Source organism: Montipora capricornis, chromosome 9 (assembly GCF_036669925.1).
Source record: "Montipora capricornis isolate CH-2021 chromosome 9, ASM3666992v2, whole genome shotgun sequence".
Classification (NCBI taxonomy): Eukaryota; Metazoa; Cnidaria; class Anthozoa; order Scleractinia; family Acroporidae; genus Montipora; species Montipora capricornis.
The window spans coordinates 50,314,745-50,336,109 of record NC_090891.1 but is presented as its reverse complement, the minus strand read 5'-3'; the positions used below and the strand labels follow the sequence as shown (position 1 = coordinate 50,336,109).

The following is a 21,365-nucleotide window of genomic DNA, read 5'->3' as shown; positions in this document are numbered from 1 at the left end:
TAAGGTTATGGCTCTTCATGTCCAGTGGGTTCATTGTTTTGTTTCTTCTCCGTCTTCATGGGTCTCTTTCATGGTTTTTTGGTTTTCTCGGCTTGCCGCTCCTCCGCATCTCGTTTTTTCTGCTCCGCTTTGATTTTCTCCGGATTCTCTGCCTTCGTTCTATCATTCTCTGTTGACTGCTTGGCGGGCGTGTAAAGGATCCCTTACTGCGTCTTCTTTGGGTATTGGTTCGGGTATTGATTTTTATCCTGTTTCTGCTATATCTACGAACTCTGCTTATTTGTTTCTTTTGTCTAAAAATGCTGTTTCTCCTCATTGTGAGGTTCTCTCTATTGGTCTTGTGCTTGGCGTCAGCTTTTCTTTTTTGATTTGGAAAGTTTCACATTGGGTCCTTTACACGGCCGAGAGGCTTACTGGCTTTGGGTATGCTCTGTCTACTGCTTGTTTTTGTTCTGCTCCCGTTGAGTCTCTTCAACATCTGTTTTTTCACTGTCCTCTGGCGGTCATCATTTTGTCTTGGCTTCAGTCTGTTATGTTCTTGGGTTCTCCTCTGTCCTTCCATTTTGGTTCGTCATGTTCTTTTTGGTTTTTCAGCTGAAGAGTTGTCTGTGGTTCCTCGGGTTTTTGGTTTTATGCTAAAAGGGTGCAAGTTTTGTATTTGGGGGGCTCGGAATGATTTTCGCTTTCGGGGTGTTCGTCCCTCGGCTGTCGATGTCATGAAGCGTGTCAAGTCTCGTGTTCATTTCTATCTTCCTTTGTTTTTCCGTCGCATCCGGTCTGACCGCTGGCGTTGTTATTTTGTTCGTCAGTGGGGTGCTCATGGGGTAGTGGCTTCACTACGCAGTGATGTTTTGGTGGTGCATATTTAGGTTCTCAATTTGTGTTGCGTGTGCGTGCCTCAGCCGTTTTTCTGGGGTGAACCAACGTCTTGGCATTGAATGAGTCTGTTGACGGGCCGCCTTTTATGGGTCCCTTTTCACCCTTGTGCTGGGTCGTGCTTGTTTTGGTTTGTCCGGTTCTTTTAGAGTCCTTAGTGTTGTTTTTGTCGGATTGTCATTTAGGAGTGTAAGTCAGGCGAGGCATCTCCTGGGTGCAATTCTCCGTTTGTGTGTTGTCTTTTGTTCATTGTTGGTAGGTTGTTGGCGGGGTTCGATTCCCTGGCGAAGTTGGCGTGTTGGTGCACCCCCGTTTGACGGATTTGTCGTTATGTCTGGCGGCCATTGCACTCACCCTACCGGGGGGCCAGCCATTTGCCTTAAACATAAAAAAAAAAACTTACCTGAAGCGGGTTTAGCCCTTGGTGAGTAGCTGTGCGTGGTTAGTGCTGACATGTGGTTTGCTTGGTGCTTATATCTTCGTCCCCTTGTTTCACTTGTCGGAGTGTAAGTTTGTACATACATATACCCTTTTTTCCATTTTCGCTTATATTATATGCTTTGCTGCTTTTTCTTGTTGAGGATTTGTATATAGTCAAGGGGGTGACCCTCCCAGGGACTAATGCTGGGCTCTCTGCCCTAACCCGGGGTAAGCCCATCTCTTTTTTCATTTTGGTTTCCGCCTACTCTCACCGTGCAGACCGGCAGGATCTGCATCGGGAAGTCAAGGGAAGAAATTGTTACCGAGGTCGCTTTTGCTTTCTCGGCTCACCCTGTCATTGCTGTCCAGGTTGGATACGACATCGTTAGGGTGACTTTTCGCGAGACGGCCAGCTGGCCTGTGTCAATTCTTATGTCGCCATTTTTGGAAAGGCTTGTGTAGTTCAGGGTGGGGGCTCTTCTCCCACCATGGTTCATCTTTTCGACTTTCCTGCCGAACTCGGCGACAAGCCTGTTCGACAGGCCCTCTCGGGGTTTGGAGACATCAAGTCCGTGCAGTGCTAAAAGTATATTGGGCGACCGGATATTGAAACTGGCACTCGCTTAGTGCTTATGGTTATGAAGGTGACCCTGCCTTGCCTTCTTCTTATTGGTGGCTATTTCTGTCGCCTTTGGTATAGGGGGCAAGCCCTAGTCTGCAACCTCTGAAATGCAGAGGGCCATAAATCTGCTGATTGTCCTAATAAGGACAAATGTAGGCGCTGCGGGCAGTCCGGGCATTTCGCCCGCTCTTGTCCAAACCCCTGGCGCCATGTAGTGCAGGTGGCCCAGGTTGTCGGCGTTGGGCCCCCTGATCCCTCCTCTGTGGCCGTCTCCACTTCGTGCCAGGTGGGCGTTCCAAGGTGTGAGACCTTCCTTAATGCCTTTGATCTTTTTGGTGACATCGGTAGTATTTCCGATGATTCTGACGATGAGACTTTGATGTCTGATAGTGACGACAATTCCAGTGTGAATCTCGCCAGCGCCGTTCATGGCAGTGCATCTGCAGGCCCTGCTAATGTTAATGCTGGTACTGTTTCCTTAAATATACATACCATCAACGACACTATGGATATTATTAATGTAAATATTTGTAGCGACTCTACGAACATTAACCGTGGTGCTGTGACCCACGATGTTGATGCCAATGTTGTTATTGATAATGGTAATTTGAATGATGGAGCCAAAGAAGCTTCCTTAACTGTAGTTAACTGTTCTAATATCATTGACCATGCACCCGAAACACATATGCTTACGGTTGATGATACTATTAATGTGAATACTTGTAGTCATAATGCTAGTTGTGTCTCTCTGGATATTAACCCTGGGTCTGAGACCCATGAAGTTGATGCCAACGATATTATTGATAATGGTGTCAATAGTTTTATTGAAAATAGTGTTAATAGTATTACTGATAATGGTGTTGATAGTAACATGTATGATGGAGCCAAAGAAGCTCCCGCAACTGTAGTTAACTCTCCCATGGTTATTGACCATTCAGTTAATAACTTTAGTGCTGATACTTACAAAACTGTGGTTGAACCTAACAGCGATATGGTAACTAATGAGGGCGCAATTACCGAGGTGATGGACACTGGTGTTAGTGGGTATGGTCTCTCTGAACTCGTTGATAGCGCCTGTAGCACCAACGATGCTCAGATCTTGCCTTCCTCCCTGGAAGAAGCCTCCCAGAGTATGTTATCCCCTGAGCCTTTCCCCTCTTATGAGGCTTGGAAGCTGCAAACAAAGGCTCGCAAGCCTCCCTCATGCCGCAGCTCTCCCTTGGCTAAGTCCAAGCCTTCTGTTACTTCTCATAATATGCCGCCAGTGGCCTCTCACCTGCCACCGCGTGATTTACTAGGTCGCTCTTTGTCTTCTGATGCTTTATTTAAAAATTAACCTCACCATGGTTAGCTTCCTTACGTTAAACGTAAATGGTCTATGTGATGTCAACAAGCGACATCAACAGGTGCATGCTACTTCCTGTACCGAGGCCTCCTCTTGGTTTGCTCCATATGGTTTTCTGGTCGTTTCTGCTTTGGGGAAACCCCACTCTGGAGGCTCTGTTATCCTCTAACGATCAAATGGGGTCCTCTCTAATTCCTGGGTTTTCGCCAATGGCCGTTTCTTGATGGCCGAGTTCGTCCTCCGTGAGGTTCGTTTTCAGGTTGCATGCATCTACACGCCAAACCGGAATCCTGAATGTAACGATTTCTTTTCTGGCTGTGCTAGCCGTGTGGACCCTTCGGTCGGCACACTAGTTTGCTGAGACTTCAACTGCGTTTTTGACCGCTCTAGAGACCGCAGGGGGTCGGATGTTTTTGATGTCTCGCTCGAAAGTCATGTGGCCCTCCAGGGATTTTTTGATACTGGTTGCATGGTTGATATCTGGCGCTACCTTAACCCCTCGGCTTCATCATCATCGTGTTTCCCTCCTTCATATATTTCATCGTGTCCAGTCCCAGATTGCTCAACTAGTTCGTTTCGAGGCTAAGAGCGCTAAGGTGCACTCCCGCATTCGCTGGGCCGAGGAGGAGGAATCCTCGTCCAGCTTTTTCTTCTGTCTCGAGCGCAAGCGTGGCTCCTCGTGCTGAATCTCGGCTATGTGCCTTTCGGATTCTTCTCTGGCAACAGACATTTCCTCCATCTGCAACTCATGAGTTTCCTTCTATTCTGCAGACCCCTGGCGCTGTGTTGTGCAGGTGGCCCAGGTTGTCGGCGTTGGGCCCCCTGTTCCTTCCTCTGTGGCCGTCTCCACTTCGGGCCAGGTGGGTGTTCCGAGGTATGAGACCTTCCTTAATGCCTTTGATCTTTTTGGTGCTGGTGCTGTGCTACCCTCCCTAGCCTCCCATCTGAAGTCTCTTGTTGACGCCGGCCGTGTTTCCCTCCTTCATGTATTTCATCGTGTTCAGTCCCAGATTGCTCAACTAGTTTGTTTCGAGGCCAAGAGCGCTAAGGTGCGCTCCCGCATTCGCTTGGCCGAGGAGGGGGAATCCTCGTCCAGCTTTTTCTTCTGTCTCGAGCGCAAGCGTGGCTCCTCGTGCTGGATCTCGGCCATGTGCCTTTCGGATTCTTCTCTGGCAACGGACATTTCCTGAATCTGCAACTCATGGGTTTCCTTCTATTCTGACCTTTTTTCCGCCGAACCCATCAACCCTATGATCCAGGCCGAGCTGCTCTCCAATGTTCTGGCTCGTCTCTCCTCAGCTCCAGAGATTCTTGTGAGGGTCATCTCTCAGCTGCCGAGGTCTTTGAAGCCCTCTCTGGAATGTCTAAAAATAAATCTCCTGGTTCAGACGGTTTGCCTGCCGAATTCTACTCTGCCCTCTGGCATGTTCTTGGCCAAGACCTCGTAGAATTCCTCAATTCTGCCTACGATTCTGGCATTCTTCCTTTCTCTCAGCGCATGGCAGTCATCTCTCTGATATTTAAGAAGGGGGACAGGCTTGATCACAAAAATTGGAGGCCCATCAGCCTGCTGAACGTTGATTATAAATTGTGTGCAAGGGGCCTTGCCGGCCGCCTGCTTAAAGTCCTTTATGAAGTCATTGCTCGTGAGCAAACGTGTGGGGTAAGGAGGCGTTTCATTGGGGAAAACGTCGCCCTCTTCCGTGACATTATTACCTACACAATGGCAATGAATCTTCCGGCTGCCCTTCTCTCACTCGACCAAGAGAAGGCTTTCCACGGTGTAGACTGGGATTTCTTGGCTCTTACCTGACGCCATTTAGGTTTTGGCCTTTCCTTTATCTCCTGGATAAGGCTTCTGTACACCAGTATTCGCAGTTGTATCCTAATCAACGGCTATACTTCTGATTATTTTTTCCCTCCCACGGTGTCAGGCAGGGTTGCCCGCTGTTGCCCCTCTTATATGTTATCTCCATTGAGGTTTTGGGTGCTCCTGCACATCCTGACATCTGTGGTCTCCGCCTGCCATCTATCCGTGACCCTCCTACCGTCGTCTCTCTGTACGCCGATGACACTTGCGTAATTGCTGCTTCAAATGCTGCCATTTTGGCTGTCTTTGAGGTCTATCGTTCTTTTGAACTCGGTACTGGTTCGAGGCTTAACCTTGGCAAATGCCATGGCCTCTGGCTCGGTCGTTGGCGCAGCCGCTCCGACCTCCCTGTCCCTATTTCATGGTGCTCATAGAAAATCAAGATCCTTGGTGTGTTTCTGGGTCAAGGTGATTTGTCTGGGGAAAATTGGCGACCCCGACTCGAAGCTGTCGAACGCTGCCTCAACTCTTGGCGCTCACATGCCCTCTCCTTTGCTGGCAAGGTGCTTGTTATTAACGCTCTCGCTCTATAAAAAGTCTGGTATGTCGCCTCGCTGGTTGGTCTGCCTCCATGAGTTCGTCGTCCCTAAATAAGCTTGTTTTCGACTTCTTCTGGTCTGGTAAACGCGACCTCATCGCTCGCCAAGTCATGTTTCTACCCAAGGAAAAGGGTGGTTTCAATGTTGTCTCTATCGATTTTAAAGTCCGCTCCTTGCTGGTCCAGTGGGTGCGGCGCTTCGTATTGCACCCTTGTGGCTTGGTTGCTTTCTTTACTTACTGGCTTTTCGACCGTTATGGGGTGGGCCCAATGGACGCCCTGTCTCGTCCTTCATGCCTTGACCTGTCTCTTTTCCCCCCTTCTACGCTTCACTGCTGCAGGCTTGGATTGCCCCCCATGGTTCTCTTAGCCACTCTGGTCTCGTTGTCGCTGCTTCTCGAAGCATCGAGTCTGCCTCCTGCAAGTCCTGCTATCAGCTTCTCCTGTCTTTCCACGACCCTCAGTCCGACTGCGTTGCCAAATTCCTTCTGTCCTTTGGTCCCCTGGAGTGGAAGACGACTTGGAAGACCTTGCACCTCATGCCTTTAGACAGACAGGTCATCGATCTTAATTGGAAGGTGGCCCATGGTGTGTTATACACCGCTGAGCGCCTGTCCTCTTTTGGGTACTCTTTGCCTTCAGCGTGCTTTTGCGCCTACCACCTTGAATCCGTGGAGCATCTATTCTTCTCCTGTCCGCTGGCGCAGAGTGGTTATGCCTAGATCCAATCACTCTTGGTCCAGGCTTGCCATCTCGTCCCTCCCTGCAATCACCGTTCGCCATGCGCTCTTTGGCTTCACTGCTGATGGGCTACGTTGTGTCCTGCGAGTTTTTTGCTATCTTCTAAATGTTTGCAAGTTTGAGGTCTGGCGTCAGCGAAAAAAAATCTCCACTTCCCGCAGGAGCCCCCTGGGGCCCTGTCTCTACAAGCTTGCATGTCGGCAAGGCTGCGCTTTTACCTTCCCTTTTTTTCAAACGCTTCCAATCCACTCCCCGTCGGTGTAACTTTCTTTGTCCGTGGTGTGCAAATGGTCTCGTGGGTAGCATTCAGGACTCAGTGCTTTCCCTCACTGTCTAGCTTTGCTGGCAGTCTTTGTTTTTAACTTCCTTTTGCTCCTTTGGAGTGTAAATTGGTCGAGGTATCTTCGAAATATGTTTCTCTTCCATTTTTTCCCTTTGTTGTTCTTTTTAGTGAAGCGGGGTTCGACTCCCTGGCAAAGTTGGCGAGCCGGCCCCGTCTAGGGGGTCCTCCCTCACTTCCAGCGGTCCATTTACCCGTTTTTCCCCTTCCGTAGTCTTCTTTCCGTGTATATGGCTATAGGGCATTGCACTCCGCCTCTATGGACCGCTTTAGATACAAAAAAACTTACTTGCCGCGGGAGGCACTGTGATAAAGAGGCAGTCCTCTCAAGGTGAGGCTCTTTCATTGCACTTCGATTGGGGTGGCCCTGGCGATTAGCCCAAATGTGGGTAACTGGAGCGTATAAGTGCTGGTAGTGTGGACCTGCGTGCGCGGTAGTCCCTGCACCCCCGTCGGGAAAGGAATGGCACTAATGGGATGGTTTGTTGGTGTGATTTCAGTCAGTCAGGCAAGCATGGAAATGATGCAGACCTGTCGTTTACTGACGGGACTGGACGGAACGGAGTAACCAAGGCCAAGGTGAGTTTGCCATGAATTGAAATCTCGTTGAATGTTTGAGTTATTTGGTGGGTGCAGTGCGGAGTGGAACCACACTTTATTTCTTGCATTATTCGTTGCTGCAGAGAAATCATTAATGATAGATCGATCGATCGACTAGTGAAACAAGAAACTAACGGAGGGCGGATCGAGCTCTTATCCTCTTGCGTCGTTTGGAAAACGTAAGTAGATTGGATCGCCTATCTGTAAGCGTGATAGATTTCTTCTGCATCCCTTGTAGTATGTTGCCTTCTCCCGATCCGGCGTGCATCGAGTAACATGAGAAGCAGCCAGGGCAGTTGGCGTTACATTTCTGTGGCCAACACGCACGTTGTCGTTTCTCTGTGTTATGATTTAATTGAATTGTTGTCGCGAAAGTAAATGTTTTATACTCAGGAAGGATTGTGACTAATTTTCTGAATAATGTTGTTCACCCTTTGAACAACTGGGGTCTGAATACTGTCCATGTTGAGCAAAGAACAGTGAAAATGTCAACTCCACTAAGTCACGTTTTTCGCTAGATCATTTTTCTAATTTTGTGGCCGTTGTTGTATACACCTTCCCCACTAGTTTCTCTTTCATCCAATGCATAACAGTGCGTCAATTTCTCACTTGTCGTGTCCTGTTCTTTGCTCAGACAAAAAGATAATTTTGATATCAGAAACGTTGGTTTGATAAGATCTCGCGCGCACATGCTCCCTCGGGAATACAAGTCCCACTTTTCCGTGTGAAGTATTTTGTTTTTGTTGCATTTGTCATTTTTGACATTTGCTTGACATGTTGTGTTTTAAAAAAGCTGTTTTGGAATTTTCTTTGGTGGGGGGAACTGAGATTCTTTGAGATGATAAGGTGGATAGAACGAAAAAGGGAAGCCTACAACACGGGGTATTTCCAGGCGGTCTCCCATCCAAGTATTAACCCCGATGGACAGGGATTAACTTCGGTTATCGGACGAGAACCGGTGTTTTCCCTGTGGTATGGTCGTAGACAAGTAATTTGCTGCAAAAATTTACTGTTTTATAAGAGGAAGTCAAAAAGAGGTCGGAAGAACGACCATGTGAATTTGTCCTCTTGCCGTCAATGCAAATGCCATGCAGTGCTGCTGGCTGTGGCCGCCTGCCGGCCGTTCGTCCATTCGTCAACTGTACAAGTAAGCAATCGTTGTGTGCGCCTGCCTCGCTTTCAGGATGGCGTTGCAGATTCCCTACGTGCTTGGGACGGATTATAATCAGACCACCATATCTCGCGACCAGGAGACTAGCAGCACTCCGTCTGCTGCGAGCATGTTATGGCTTCGCTTCTCGGCCTTTTGGCTAAGTGCACCAATTGGCCTTAGTGGGAGCTATACTCCGTGGACCTCTTTGTCTGCGGCAGCCAACACTTATCCAAGAAGACACAACTGCCACTGCTGTTCCCGAAGACGCTAGTACTGCTGATGTTACACCCCCCACCATTGTGACTATGGACACTGCCAACACGGATGTGGATGCCGATGCTGATGTTGGCGCTGATGCCGATGCCACTGAGGTTGTTGTCCGAGGTTGTTGTCCCACAAGCGCTGGCGAACATGGCTAAAAGTGGTGTACGTTTCTCTGCTTCTCCTCATGAGATTTCGTCCCACTCACCAGACAACCATGGAGTAGCCCTTAAGAAGGGATTCTTCGTGTTTTTTAAGTTGGACTCCCCTTCCAACAGCCAGAAGATCTTGGGCAGTTTTGCTGAAGCTGGCGTTGATATTGACTCCATTGTTTCCATTCAGTATTGTGTTTCTAACAAGAATTGGGCCGTCACCCTTAGATCTGTTGCGGCAAAAGAAGCTGCGCTTCGTATCCCCCACCTCGATATTGAGGGGTCACGTGTCCTTATCGGCAATAGGCAGAACGTTGTAACTTGGTGAAGCTTTACGAGGCTCCGGTGGAACTCCCGGACTCTGTTTTGATTGACCATTTATCCACCTATGGCACTGTTCTTTCTTTTCGTAGAGACCGTTCCGGTGATAGTTTGTTCAATGGGAACCGTACTGCCCGGATGCGTATCGGCAGACCCATCCCTTCCTCTGTCCGAGTAGTGGGTGAGTTTTTTCGTATCTGGTACCCGGGGCAGCCACAGACCTGCAGGCGCTGCGGGGCCCTTGGGCACTTCGCAGCTGGCTGTCGGACTGTGGCTGCACCAACTGCGAAGAGCCTGGCCACTTGTCAAGATCCTGTCTTTGTGACCCTATGTGTTCCATTTGTATGGAACCTGACCATTCAGCAGCTGCGTGCCCGTTCCTTATCTACAGTGCTGATGTGGACCCGTCATCCTCTGGTCCTCGTATGCGTCCTCGTGAGTCTTCGGAGCCCTCTTCCTATGCTGCCATTGCTTCTCGTCCACCTGCTCTAGCTCCGGTTCCTGCTGCTCAGTCTCCTCTAATAAGCAAGCCTCCCCAGGTGCAGAGACGCCCTCTAGCTCCGAAGCCTCCCGATGCGGCTCCGAAGGAATCCAGTGACACAATTGATGAATCTAGTAGTGGTGAGGAGCGGGAGCGAGAGCGGGAATGGGAGCGGGAGCAGGAGCAGGAGGAGGAGCAGGAACGGGAACAGAAACGGGACCAGAAACAGGACTGGACCGGGACTGTGACCGTGCCCACAAGCGTGGCCGTTCCCGCAGCCACGACCGCCATCGGTCTAGAACTCGATTGTGGGACGAGGATCGCGCTTACAGTGAGTCTGAGGGTTGGACCAGGGTTGGTAAACGCCACTATTAGTATCAATGCTGAGGCTCCTTTCTCTGAACGTCCATGGGCTTGTATCATCCACTAAGAGTGCCTTGATCTTGAACGAATTGTCTCGCCTAAATTGCGATTTGATCCTACTACAGGAGACTTGACGTCAAGCTGATGCTTTCTCTCGTAAATGGCCCGGTAAATGTTTTTGGTCCTTCGGGACGGGCAGGTCGGTGGGTGTGGCCCTGCTCGTCCCTCCGAATTTTCCAGGAACCATCTCTCGCTACATTTTTGATTCAGATGGCAGAGTCTTAAGCGCATTGGTACTTTTGGGGCAGTAGCAGATTAATGTTGTCAATATTTATGCTCCAAACACTGTTACTGGGCGCAAGCACTTTTTTCAAAATTTGCATTCCTTTTTTCTATCCTCTATTCGGATAGTGGCCGGCGATTTCAATTGTATCGATAGTCCTCTCGACTGTCTCGTCCTAGTTGATGATTCTCTTCCTGATAGGTCAGTCCTCAAATCTTTCATTTCGGATTGTTCTCTTGTTGGTATTTGGCATAGGCAGAACCCTCGCAGTGTCTCTTTTACTTGGGCCAATACCAGCTATTCTCAAGCTTCGCACCTCAATCGCTTTTTGATTTCTCACTATCTTGTTCCGCACGTTGGAACCTCCGATGTTATGCCTGTGTTTTTTCGGATCCTGATTTTGTTTGCCTATTTTTGTCTCTTGACAATTTTTCTTGTCCTCGTAGCGGTGTTTGGCGATTTAACACAAGTTTCCTATCCAATGAGTCTTTTAAGAGCAAGATGTCAACGTTTATTGTTTCCTTTAAGGAGAGTGTCTCTGACTTCAATTCCCTTGGCGCTTGGTGGGAGGCTTTAAAACTTGGCATTCGTAAGTTTTGTATTCAATTTTGTGTTGATAAGAAAAGGTGGATTAATAGCAAACGCGTTTCTTTGACCAAGCCTTTCATCCATGCAAAAGAACTCTCTGGCCTCTGGTGGCTCCCAGGCTGCTTCTGAGGTTAGGGATCTTGAAAGTGCCTTCTCTTCCCTTGTTTCCCAGGAAGGGGAGGGCACTAAAATTCGTTCACTTGCCAAGTGGGTTGAAGAAGGAGAACGGCAGACTAGATATTTCTTCCACCTCGAGAAAAAACGCGCTGAAAAGAACTCCATGGACTGCCTTCTGGATGCCAACGGTGACGGATATCTTAGATCTTCCTGTTCAGACGGAATCAATTAATGATCTTGACCGTTCCCTGTCGAATGTTGAACGAGAGAGAGGTGAAGGGGAGTTGACAAAGACAAACTCTTTTTGGCTGTCAGTGGTCTTCAAACTGGCAAGTCCCCAGGGTTTGATGGTCTCCGAACCGAATTCTATGTCTCTTTCTGGGGGGATCTCGGTGATGCCCTTGCCCGTGTTTTGAATGAGGGCTTCCATCGAGGTTCTCTCACCAACTCTCAGGGTGAGGGCCTCTTGTGTCTGATACACAAGAAAGACGAAAAACTGGGGCCCCATGTCGTTGCTCAATACCGATTATAAAATCGCTTCTAAGGCTATTACCGAGCATGTCAAGCCTGTAATGTGTTCTATTGTCCAGTGCAATCAGTCGTGCTCTGTAGTTGGGAGATCTATCTTCTCTAATCTCCTTCTCATTCGTGACACCCTTGACATGATTAGTAAAACTGATGAATCTGGAATACTTGTGACCTTGGACCAAGAGAAGGCCTTTGACCGTGTCAACCACGCCTTCCTCACGCGCCTTTTGTCTAAGTTCCGCTTTGGTCCCTCCTTGTGTCAATGGGTGAGTCTCTTTTATAACGATGTCTTCTCGCGCATTATTTGTAACGGGTCTCTTTCTGCCCCCGTTCTTTTGGGTAGGGGTGTTAGGCAGGGTTGTCCCCTCTACCCCCTTTTATACGTGGTGGTTTCTGAAGTTCTGTCTTCCCAAATTCGAAAATGTCCGGACATTGTCAGCTTTCTCCTCCCTGGCGCTGCTGGCTTACAATTTAAGATCTCTCAGTACGCTGGTGATGCAACTTGCTTTTTGAAATCGGAAAGTTCCCTATGTCACCTTTTGCGAGTGGTTCGCACGTTTGAAATGGCTTCGGGAGCAAAACTTAACACGACTAAGACTGAGGCCATGTGGCTTGGGAGATGGAGGGCGAACAGTCCCTCCCCCTTTGGTTTAAAGTGGGTCTCTAAAATCAGGATATTGCTTTTTTTTTCTAACGGTCTGGTTTCTGTTGAATCAGACAACTAGAAACCTAAGTTAGACTAGACCTTCCGTGAGTGTACACTGGGTTGCCTGTGGTACAAGCAGTGCTCCAGGCAATTTTTTTCAAGTTGGGGGGTCATTATGACCATTTAAGGGATCACCCAGAAGTCATACCAGCAGAGGCCCTTTGGCTCACAGGTCCTCACACGTTCGTACGACAAAACAGATTCTTTTCTGAGGTTAAAACCTAGCTACCGGCCTATTAATTAATCATTTCTCAGAAAGAAGAAATTCCTGTCCTCCTTAAAAAAATTGACACGCATTGCTTACGTGTGGTAGTGAAGTAACACAACGATTTATTCCATAATGTCAACTGAGCAGTGTGTTGTCTTCCAAGGAGATTCAAGTTGTCCTTGCGTAATATGTAGCTCTAACAGTGCACGATGTTGTTTTGGTATTGTCTATCATTGTACATAGTGCCATGGTAGAAGTCTTGGGTAAATAGCATGAGAAGACATGCAAAGTACTGAACCCAAAAAGATTGAAGAAAATAAATGGGAAGTCTTGGATAAATAGCCCCTTGAGAGAGAGACATGTGGTTACTAGCAAGTACTGAACCCAGAGAGATTGAAGAAAATAAAAGGGAATCGAGAAACATTGGCTTCTGGGCTGACATGTTGATCATGCAACTTCTTTCCCTCACAAGTGTAAGCATCTGACAGCTTTGTAAACAAAAGTTGAAAGCTGAAGTTAATCCCTGTCCGGCAGGGTTACTCTATCAAATGCGAACCAAGCAAGATACAGATTTTGTTAGCTTGCTTTATGCAAAACGAATATTGATGTAAAAGTAAATAAATATGGATACACAGTTTTTAAGAAGAGCAGAAGGAAGTTTCAGGACTGTCAATCGAGAATAAAATAATTTGCCATCGGTAACAAAATTTACGACATGAAAATAACATTAATTTTGAACCACGAATATAAAAAGTTCCCATCAGCAAAAAACATTTTGGGAGATTTTAGTTGTTTTGTTGTAATTGTACTTTTGGCTGCACCGAGTAAATCGCACATCGAATTCAGCGGGCGCAGTGATCAAGTTACCGCGGCATGTTTACTCGCGAAACAGTGAAGCATCTGTGTCAAATGATGCCAAGATACCGGGTTTTTGTTTTTGTTAGTTTTCTTTTTCGTTTAAGTCTTTTAAAATTTGATTAGAAATGTGGTAATTTAACACAAAGATCACAATCGCCCAACTCTCAGAGGTTGACCATTGTTTCTGGAAAATCAAAAATTTACTCTCCAAGACAAGGTTATTTATCACCAGGTAATTCCATCGTTTTGGTAATAGCAGCTACTTTATTATTCATCAGCGTCACAATCTTTTGCCGATTTTGGGGGTCATTTTGTTGAAACTCTAGCAGCCTTCCAACGGACCTGCTTATTTTCGTGACTTATGCGTTACCACAAAAATTCTTCCCGTATCACATTTCAACACATGTATGCAAATTTGCTAAGCTCGAAAATTACACAACATGATAAATTTACAAAAGCTGGAAATTTCACAGAAATATTTTCCAGCAAAACATTTATTGAAACAAGCAACATATTTGCGATAAGAGGCAAGAAACCCTTCCTATTTCAGTTGCGTGCATGCAAGCGAAACACAGAATCACAAAGCATATGCATCAATTAAATACATTTCTGACAGTTCACATCAAACCCTTTTCGAAAGAACCTTGACCGTAAATAATAAAGTACAAAAGAGACAACAAGCTTTCATTCAAATAATTTTTCACTGTCACATTTACAATTTTTTTTAACCTTTGCAGAGTTGAGTACAAAATGAATGTTACTTGCCAGACAAACAGGCAAACTTTAAATAGATAAGACTTCAGTAAACACTGTGAGACACACAACAGAGATCACAGATCTACTTGTGGTGTTCGATTCCTTCTCTGTCTTTGTTGAACCCGTAAGTTACCAGAGAAATTTCCATTTGGTTTCAGTGTTGTACGTAACACCACCTTGGCAAAAGTTTCACGCTGTCGAAGTACATTACTCGTCGCTTTTTTAAGATTCCAGATCTTTATGTTTCACCGCCTGTCTTGACGTTCCATTCTTGAGCTCCATGTGGGTATATTTTCTTTAATATTTACTAAAAAGCCATTTGCGTTACAATGACTTTCGACGCCATTACAGGTTAATTGTGCAGAGCAAGCTACGCATTACCCCAAACCCCTCAAACCTAACAAAATACGCACAGAAGACTCTATGCACAAAGACACCACTTAGCAGGGGAGTGACAGGCAAGACTTTTCCCGACACGGAAAAAAATAACAAAAAAACCCAGGAAATGAAACTGAGATTCCGACTAGATTTGGCAACCCAGTAATAAGCTGGAGAATGTTCTCAATTTGTGGAGACAAAGGGAACTTTCTTTTGTCGGCCGCACAATGATCATTAATGTCCTCAAGGCGAGCAGGTTTTGGCACGTTGCCAAGATCCTCGCGCCTCTGCGATGGGTGTCTGACTGCTACAAACGACTTGTTTGGCCTTTCATCTGGAAAGGCAAAATGGAGAACATGAGTCCACAGCGCTGCTGTGCGCTGCTGTGCCTTGGTGTCGTCGACTTTCAGACCAAGTGTGCCAACCTGCGTGTCCTATTTTTTAAGTCTTCGAGATGACTTCGGTTTCGACAAATGGCATTTTTTGGCCTCCTTCTTTCTTGGGAATTCCCTTTTTAAGATTGATCCCGGCTTCTCTTTCGCGAGCAATTCTCTCCCTTCTTCTTCGGATCCCTCCCTATGTTACCGTCAGTGTCTTGCTTTGTTTCAGTCTTTGTTTCAGCGTCATGGGTCCGTGCCTGATGATTTATCTTGTAAGAATATCTATTCCTTGTTGTTTGTCTTTCTGTCCTCTGCTCCAACATGTGCTAGTTTTTGGGGAGCTCTTGTCGGCCACCCCATTATCCGGTGGGTGTCCGTGTGGCGAAAGTCTCGTCTTAAGTTTATTCAAAACTATAAATGTGATGTTCTTTGGCTTCTCCTACATAATGCGGTTCGGGTGCGGCATAACCTCAAAGTTTGGGGTTATATTGCCTCCGACCATTGTGTTCTTTGTTCTTGCATTGGGTCCCCCTGTCATTGTTTTGTTGGATGTCGTAGGGTCATTCGTGTCTGGAATTTCTTTTTGACCTTTCTCTCTCGTCTCCTTGGTTCTCCGTTTGTGCTGTCTTTTTCTTCTGTTTTGTTTCCCCTGTCCCATTTTTCGTCGTCCCCTGGGCATCGTCTGTCAAATTATCTCGTTGCGACTATCGTTTACCTCATTTGGCTGGCACGTAAATTTGGGACCTTTCGACACAGCTCTCTTGGTTCACGTTCCATCATTAATATGATTGTTAAAGATATTATGTTACGTATCTTAGGCAAACCTGTCAATAGAATTAAAGATTTTTGGTCGGCCAGTAGTGTAATCTGCTCTGTTGATTGTAACGGTCGTCCTATTTTACACTTTTAGTTCTTTTTGTTCAATAGTTCATTACCTGGGCCCTTGGGCCCTTGTAAATAAAATTTTATCAAAAGAAACAAAATCTGTTCTTATCAGCTTAATATCTGATACGCTGCTCATCGAGCAGCTCATATATTAAACTGATTTTTGGAACTGGGCCATGGAAAAGAGGCTTCCCTCCGACGATTCCTCCCTGGGCTGAAGTCCTTTTCGTTGTTTCTGACAACAAAAAGCCACCACAAGCTATGTTCAGAGCAGTTGCGTTTTGCGGTCCATGGAGAGGCTGAGAAAGTTCATACTTACCTGACGCTCTTCATTGGTTTGTTGGCGTGGTAAGTGTCTCTGCCATTTGAGCTTGTGAGGGCTCGGCAGCGGTCTGTGAGTACTTTTTAGTGTTTTTTACTCGTGGTACTTGCCTTCCAACTTTTACACTTGCGGTGCTACCTTTAATACCCTTTGCGGGCTAGGTAGTGTTTTCCTTTGCTTTTCCTGGGTTTGTTTCGCGGTTGAACTTCGGTTCTTCCAAGGTAGGCCCAGGGATGCCAGTTCCTGCCATCCAGTGCCCGAAAAGCCTGGTGGCTTTTTTCCCGCCAGAAATCTAACGCTCTGTTGGCTGTTCGCAGGTCCTTCCCGTCTCCTTGAGTCCGTGGAGAGAGACCAGTTGATGTCTGTTCAGTTTTTGAGCAATGGCGCTGCTCGCCTCACCTTTAAAGATGAGTCTACACGTCTGTCCACCATCCAGCGTGGTATCCGTTTCAGAGATCATCAGCTTCCTCTGACCAGTGCCGACACTTCATCTTGTCTGGTGTATCTCCGGGATTGTCCGTTCCAGGTCCCAGACGATGCCGTCCGTGCGTTTTTCTCCTCCTTTCGGCACGTTCATTCTGTCCAGAGTAGTGAACACCATGGTTTCCCCAGCCTGAGGGATGGCAACCGATGATCTCTCTGTCCAAAGATGTCCCATGTGATGTGCGTCTGGCTGGCTTCGATTGCCGTGTTTGGTACTGTGGTCAGCCTCCCTACTGTGCCATCTGTAGAAAAACCGGTCACTGGAGTTGTGCCTCCCGGTCAGTGGACGATGTCGGCACTGTGGCCAGTCCAGTCACATGGCCTGGGAATGCAGGAACGCCTGGGGGCAGCCTGCACCTCAACTGGCCCCCGGAGTTCTTCCGGTGCCTCCTCGTCAAGAAGAGCAGGCCAGGGTTCCAGCCCCTGATGCCAGTCCCCCTGGCACTGAGGCTGTGGAGGATCTGAGCGTAAGTCTGGATGCTGTTGTTGACGATGCTATGGAAGAGGTTCGTCCTCCTCTCCTGCAGAGTTCGCAGACTAACACTGTAGTCTCCGACAATGATGCACCAAGCAGTCTTATTCTCGATGTGGAGTTCACTCCTGGGGATTATTCGGAGCCTGAGGACCTTGGGATGGGTCTTTCTGGCTCCTCCCAGAAGCGCAAGCGGAAGCGGAAGGGTAGGATCCCCAAAGGCCGGTGCTCGTTGCCCTCAGCGCTCTCATCCCCGGATTGGCTGTTTTGGACATGGATACCAACCGTCCAGAGCATAGCACAGCTGTTTTACTGGTACCTACGGGGAAGTCTGGTATGATGCCATCACCTGGGAGATTGCTCGTGGGAATTGTCACTCCAACAGTCTCCCGACCCGGCTTGACTGGTTTGTTCGGCAGTTTTGTTCCTCCGACGATTCCTCCCTGGGCTGAAGTCCTTTTCGTTGTTTCTGATACGTTTGTCTAGTGTGAACTGTCACTCTGGAGTGTAAGTCAGACGAGGCGTCTTCAGTGTTCGGTTGTTTTGTTTGTCTTGTCCTGTTTCCGTTGTGTTGCCTCAATTTTTGTAGCTGTATGTTTGCAATGTTGGATTGCCTATCTGTAAGCGTGATAGATTTCTTATGCCTCCCTTATACTATGTTGCCTTCTGGCGATCCGGCGTGCATTCAGTAACATGAGAAGCGGCCAGGGCAGTCAGTTGGCATTACATTTCTGTGGCCAACACGCACGTTGTCGTTTCTCTGTGTTATGAATTAATTGAATTGTTATTGCGAAAGTAAATGTATTATACTCAGAAAGGATAGTGACTTATTTTCTCAATAATAATGTTCACCCCTTGAACTGGGGCCTGAATACTGTCCGTGTTGAGCAGAGAACAGTGAAAATGTCAACTCCACTAAGTCACGTTTTCGCTAGATCAATTTTATAATTTTGTAGCCGTCGTTGTATACACATGTTGCCCACTAGTTTCTCTTACATCCAATGCATAACAATGCGTCAATTTCTCACTTGCCGTGTCCTGTTCTTTGCTCAGACGAAAAAATAACTGTCATAAACGTTGGTTTGATAAGATCTCACGCAAACGCGCTCCCTCATGAATGCAAGTCCGACTTTTCCATGTGAACTATTTTGTTTTTGTTGCATTTGTCATTTTTGACATTTGCTTGACATGTTGAGTTTTAAAAAACCTTTATTGGAATTTTCTTTGGTGGGGGGAACTGAGATTCTTTGAGATGATGAAGTGGATAGAACGAAAAAGGAAAGCCTACAACACGGGGTATTCCCAGGCGGTCTCCCATCCAAGTACTAACCCTGCCCTAACACCCTAACCGGTGTTTTCCCTGTGGTATGGTCGTAGACAAGTAATTTGCAGTGAAAATATACTCTTTTATAAGAGGAAGTCAAAAAGAGGTCGGAGGAACGACCATGTGAATTTGTCCTCTTGCCGTCAACGCAAATGCCATGCAGTGCTGGTGGCTGTGGCTGCCAGCCATCTGTCCATCCATCCGTCCATCCGTCCGTCCATCCGTCCACTGTACAAGTAGGCAATCGTTGTGTGCGCCTGCCTCGCCTTCAGGTTGGCTTTGCAGATTCCCTACTTGGGACGGATTATAATCAGACCACCATATCTCACGACCAGGAGACTAGCAGCACACCGTCTGCTGTGAGCATGTTATGGCATCCCTTCTCGGCCTTTTGGCTAAGTCCTTTTGGTTGTGTTATTGACGGCTTAGACCAGGCCAAAGCCCTACCGGTTTGTTTCTGTGCTCTTCCTTGTGGTTCGTGTGATTGCCGGCCGTTTTTCGGAAGCGTGCCGGCCCAGCCATGTCCACCTCTTGGAGTGATATTGTTGAGTCTTCTTTGAGTGATACGCAACTAGTATGTGCTGCTGATAGTGCTATCTTAAATGTTCATATGTCTTCGACTTCGAATGCTTCTCTTCCGTTTACCGATACACCGAATTGTCCGCTTGAGAATATGTCTACCTTTGAGAAGGATCACTTTTATCCTGCCAATTTTTTGCCTGAGTGTCCGTGCACCGCTTTTTTCTTTTCGTCTCAATGGATCGACACCACTGTTATCTTTGAAGCCTTGGATCGCAAAGGATTTGCTCCACAATGCATCCGTTGTCTCCAGCGTAAACCTTATAATGGTTCACCTTCAATAATGCGTTTCACTGTGAAAAGTTTCTGTCCTTAACCACGTTCAATGTTGCTCCATTATTTTTTCCTGCCTGCCGATTTTACTATTCTAGGCGGCGATTTTAACTGCTACAGACGTGATCTCCATAAGTTTGGCGGCAATGTTTCTCTCGCCTGGTATTTGACTGATTTTCGATCCTCATTGCATTTTATTGACGCCTGGCGCAAATTGTATCCCCGTTCTTGAGATTTCTCTTGGTTTAATTCTAACTTCTCTGTCGGCTCACGCCTTGATAAATTTTTTGTTTCTCAAAATTTACGGAATAACATTATATCCTCGTCTATTTTTCCGTGTTGAAGGGAAAGTCAAAAATGTGAACAACCGTGGCGGGGGAACCTCCGCTCAAGATCCGGCACCACAAATCGAAGATGTAAACCCCTTCTTTAGATGTGGCAGCACAAAAGGCTTGTTCGATGCGAAAAGTGACTCTCAGAATCTCGTAACAGACCTGGACAGCAACGACAAGTTCACCCAGCTGCCGAATGACCTCCTTCATGATATCGGGATTGGACTTATCAGAGAGTTTCCTCACACAGAAAACATTGAGAGTAAGAGGCCGTCTCATCATGGAAAAGGATCAAAAAGTTTGGCGGCAATGTTTCTCTCGCCTGGTATTTGACTGATTTTCGATCATCATTGCATTTTATTGACGCCTGGCACAAATTGTATCCCCGTTCTTGAGATTTCTCTTGGTTTAATTCTAACTTCTCTGTCGGCTCACGCCTTGATAAATTTTTTGTTTCTCATAATTTACGGAATACCATTATATCCTCGTCTATTTTTCCGTGTTGTTTGTCTGATCATGATTTCGTTAATTTGCACGTGCGCCTCGATATGTTATTCATCATGGTCCTGGTCTATGGAAATTTAACTCTTCTTTGTATTCTATTGAGCCTTGACCAGGAGAAGGCCTGTGATCAAGTTAACCATTCCTTTCTGCTTGAGCTCTTGCCCTCGCTTAGCTTTGGCCCTAGTTTTTGCCACTGGGTCACGACCCTACATTCTGGCGCAAATATGCGTATCATGTTAAATGACTGGCTCACGACGCAAATTCCCCTCGAGCGTGGGTTCAACAGGGGGACCCCCTGTCCCCCCTCCTGTATGTTTGGTGTGTTGAGATTTTAGCCAATCTTATTCGTACCTGACCACAGATTGAGGGGTTTCTCTTACCCGGCTCTTCCAGTTATCAAGCTAACGTTTGTCTTTATGCTGATGACACGACAACTATTTTGAAAGACTTTCGATCTCTTACCAGACTTTTTAAATGTGTCTTCATTTATGAGTGCGGTACTGGTGCCAAGTTAATAGCCTTTTGTGGGCTAGGTAGCGTTGAAGGCTTGTGGTACTTTTTGGGTTGTCCTTCGGGTCACCCAGTCTCAGCCTCTGCTTGGTCTGATTAGGGCCTGACTTCGGTCTCGCCAATTTCTGCCTAGTCATGGCCAACACCATCCAGTGCCCTAGCAGCCTGGTGGCATTTTTCCCTTCGACCATTTTCCAGTCATTGGGTCCCTCTGCTGTCCTGCCAGATCTTCTGCAGTCCGTTTCTCGGGAGCAGTTTTCCACGGTTCAGTTCCTCCGCTATGGTGCTGTTCGGCTCACGTTCAAGAAGCCTGCCATGTGTGCTACCGTGTTGGAGAGGGGTATCACCTTTCGTGATGCCCCCCTGCGCCTTGTTGGAACTGACTCTGGTCCTCGCCTGGTCTACCTGCACGACTGTCTGGAGGAGGTTCCTGATACTGTTTTGAAGACATTCTTCACGTCCTTTGGGGTGGTTCACATTATCCACTGGTCAGAGCATCCTCAGTTCTCGGGCCTGCGTGATGAAAATTGCCAGTTGAAGATCACGCTCACTAAGGATATTCCTGGTGATGTCCTAATCGCTGGCTTTAACTGTCGCGTATGGTACCGTCATCAGCCTCCGTACTGCATGATCTGTCAAAAGATAGGTCATTGCATTAAAGCCTGTCCGTTGCATGGTCGATGCCGCTGCTGCCATCAGTCTGGTCACGTCGCCCGTGAGTGCCGGAACGCCTGGGGTTCGACTAACAACCTACCGGCTCCTGGAGTTCTTCTGCCCACCTCTCATCCAGACGGTG

At 47.2% G+C, this 21,365-nt stretch overlaps 2 non-coding genes and 1 pseudogene across 2 annotated transcripts; 2 read left to right on the top strand and 1 right to left on the bottom strand.

Moving 5' to 3' along the window:
• The first annotated feature begins 7,033 nt into the window (after nucleotides 1-7,033).
• LOC138017940 (U1 spliceosomal RNA) lies at nucleotides 7,034-7,196 on the top strand. The gene has a single exon (XR_011125973.1). It is a non-coding gene; the product is annotated as a U1 spliceosomal RNA (small nuclear RNA).
• Nucleotides 7,197-8,219: 1,023 nt separating this feature from the next.
• Nucleotides 8,220-8,338, bottom strand: LOC138017926 (5S ribosomal RNA; annotated as a pseudogene).
• Nucleotides 8,339-15,842: 7,504 nt separating this feature from the next.
• Nucleotides 15,843-16,028, top strand: LOC138017956 (U2 spliceosomal RNA). The gene has a single exon (XR_011125985.1). It is a non-coding gene; the product is annotated as a U2 spliceosomal RNA (small nuclear RNA).
• The last annotated feature ends 5,337 nt before the right edge of the window (nucleotides 16,029-21,365 follow it).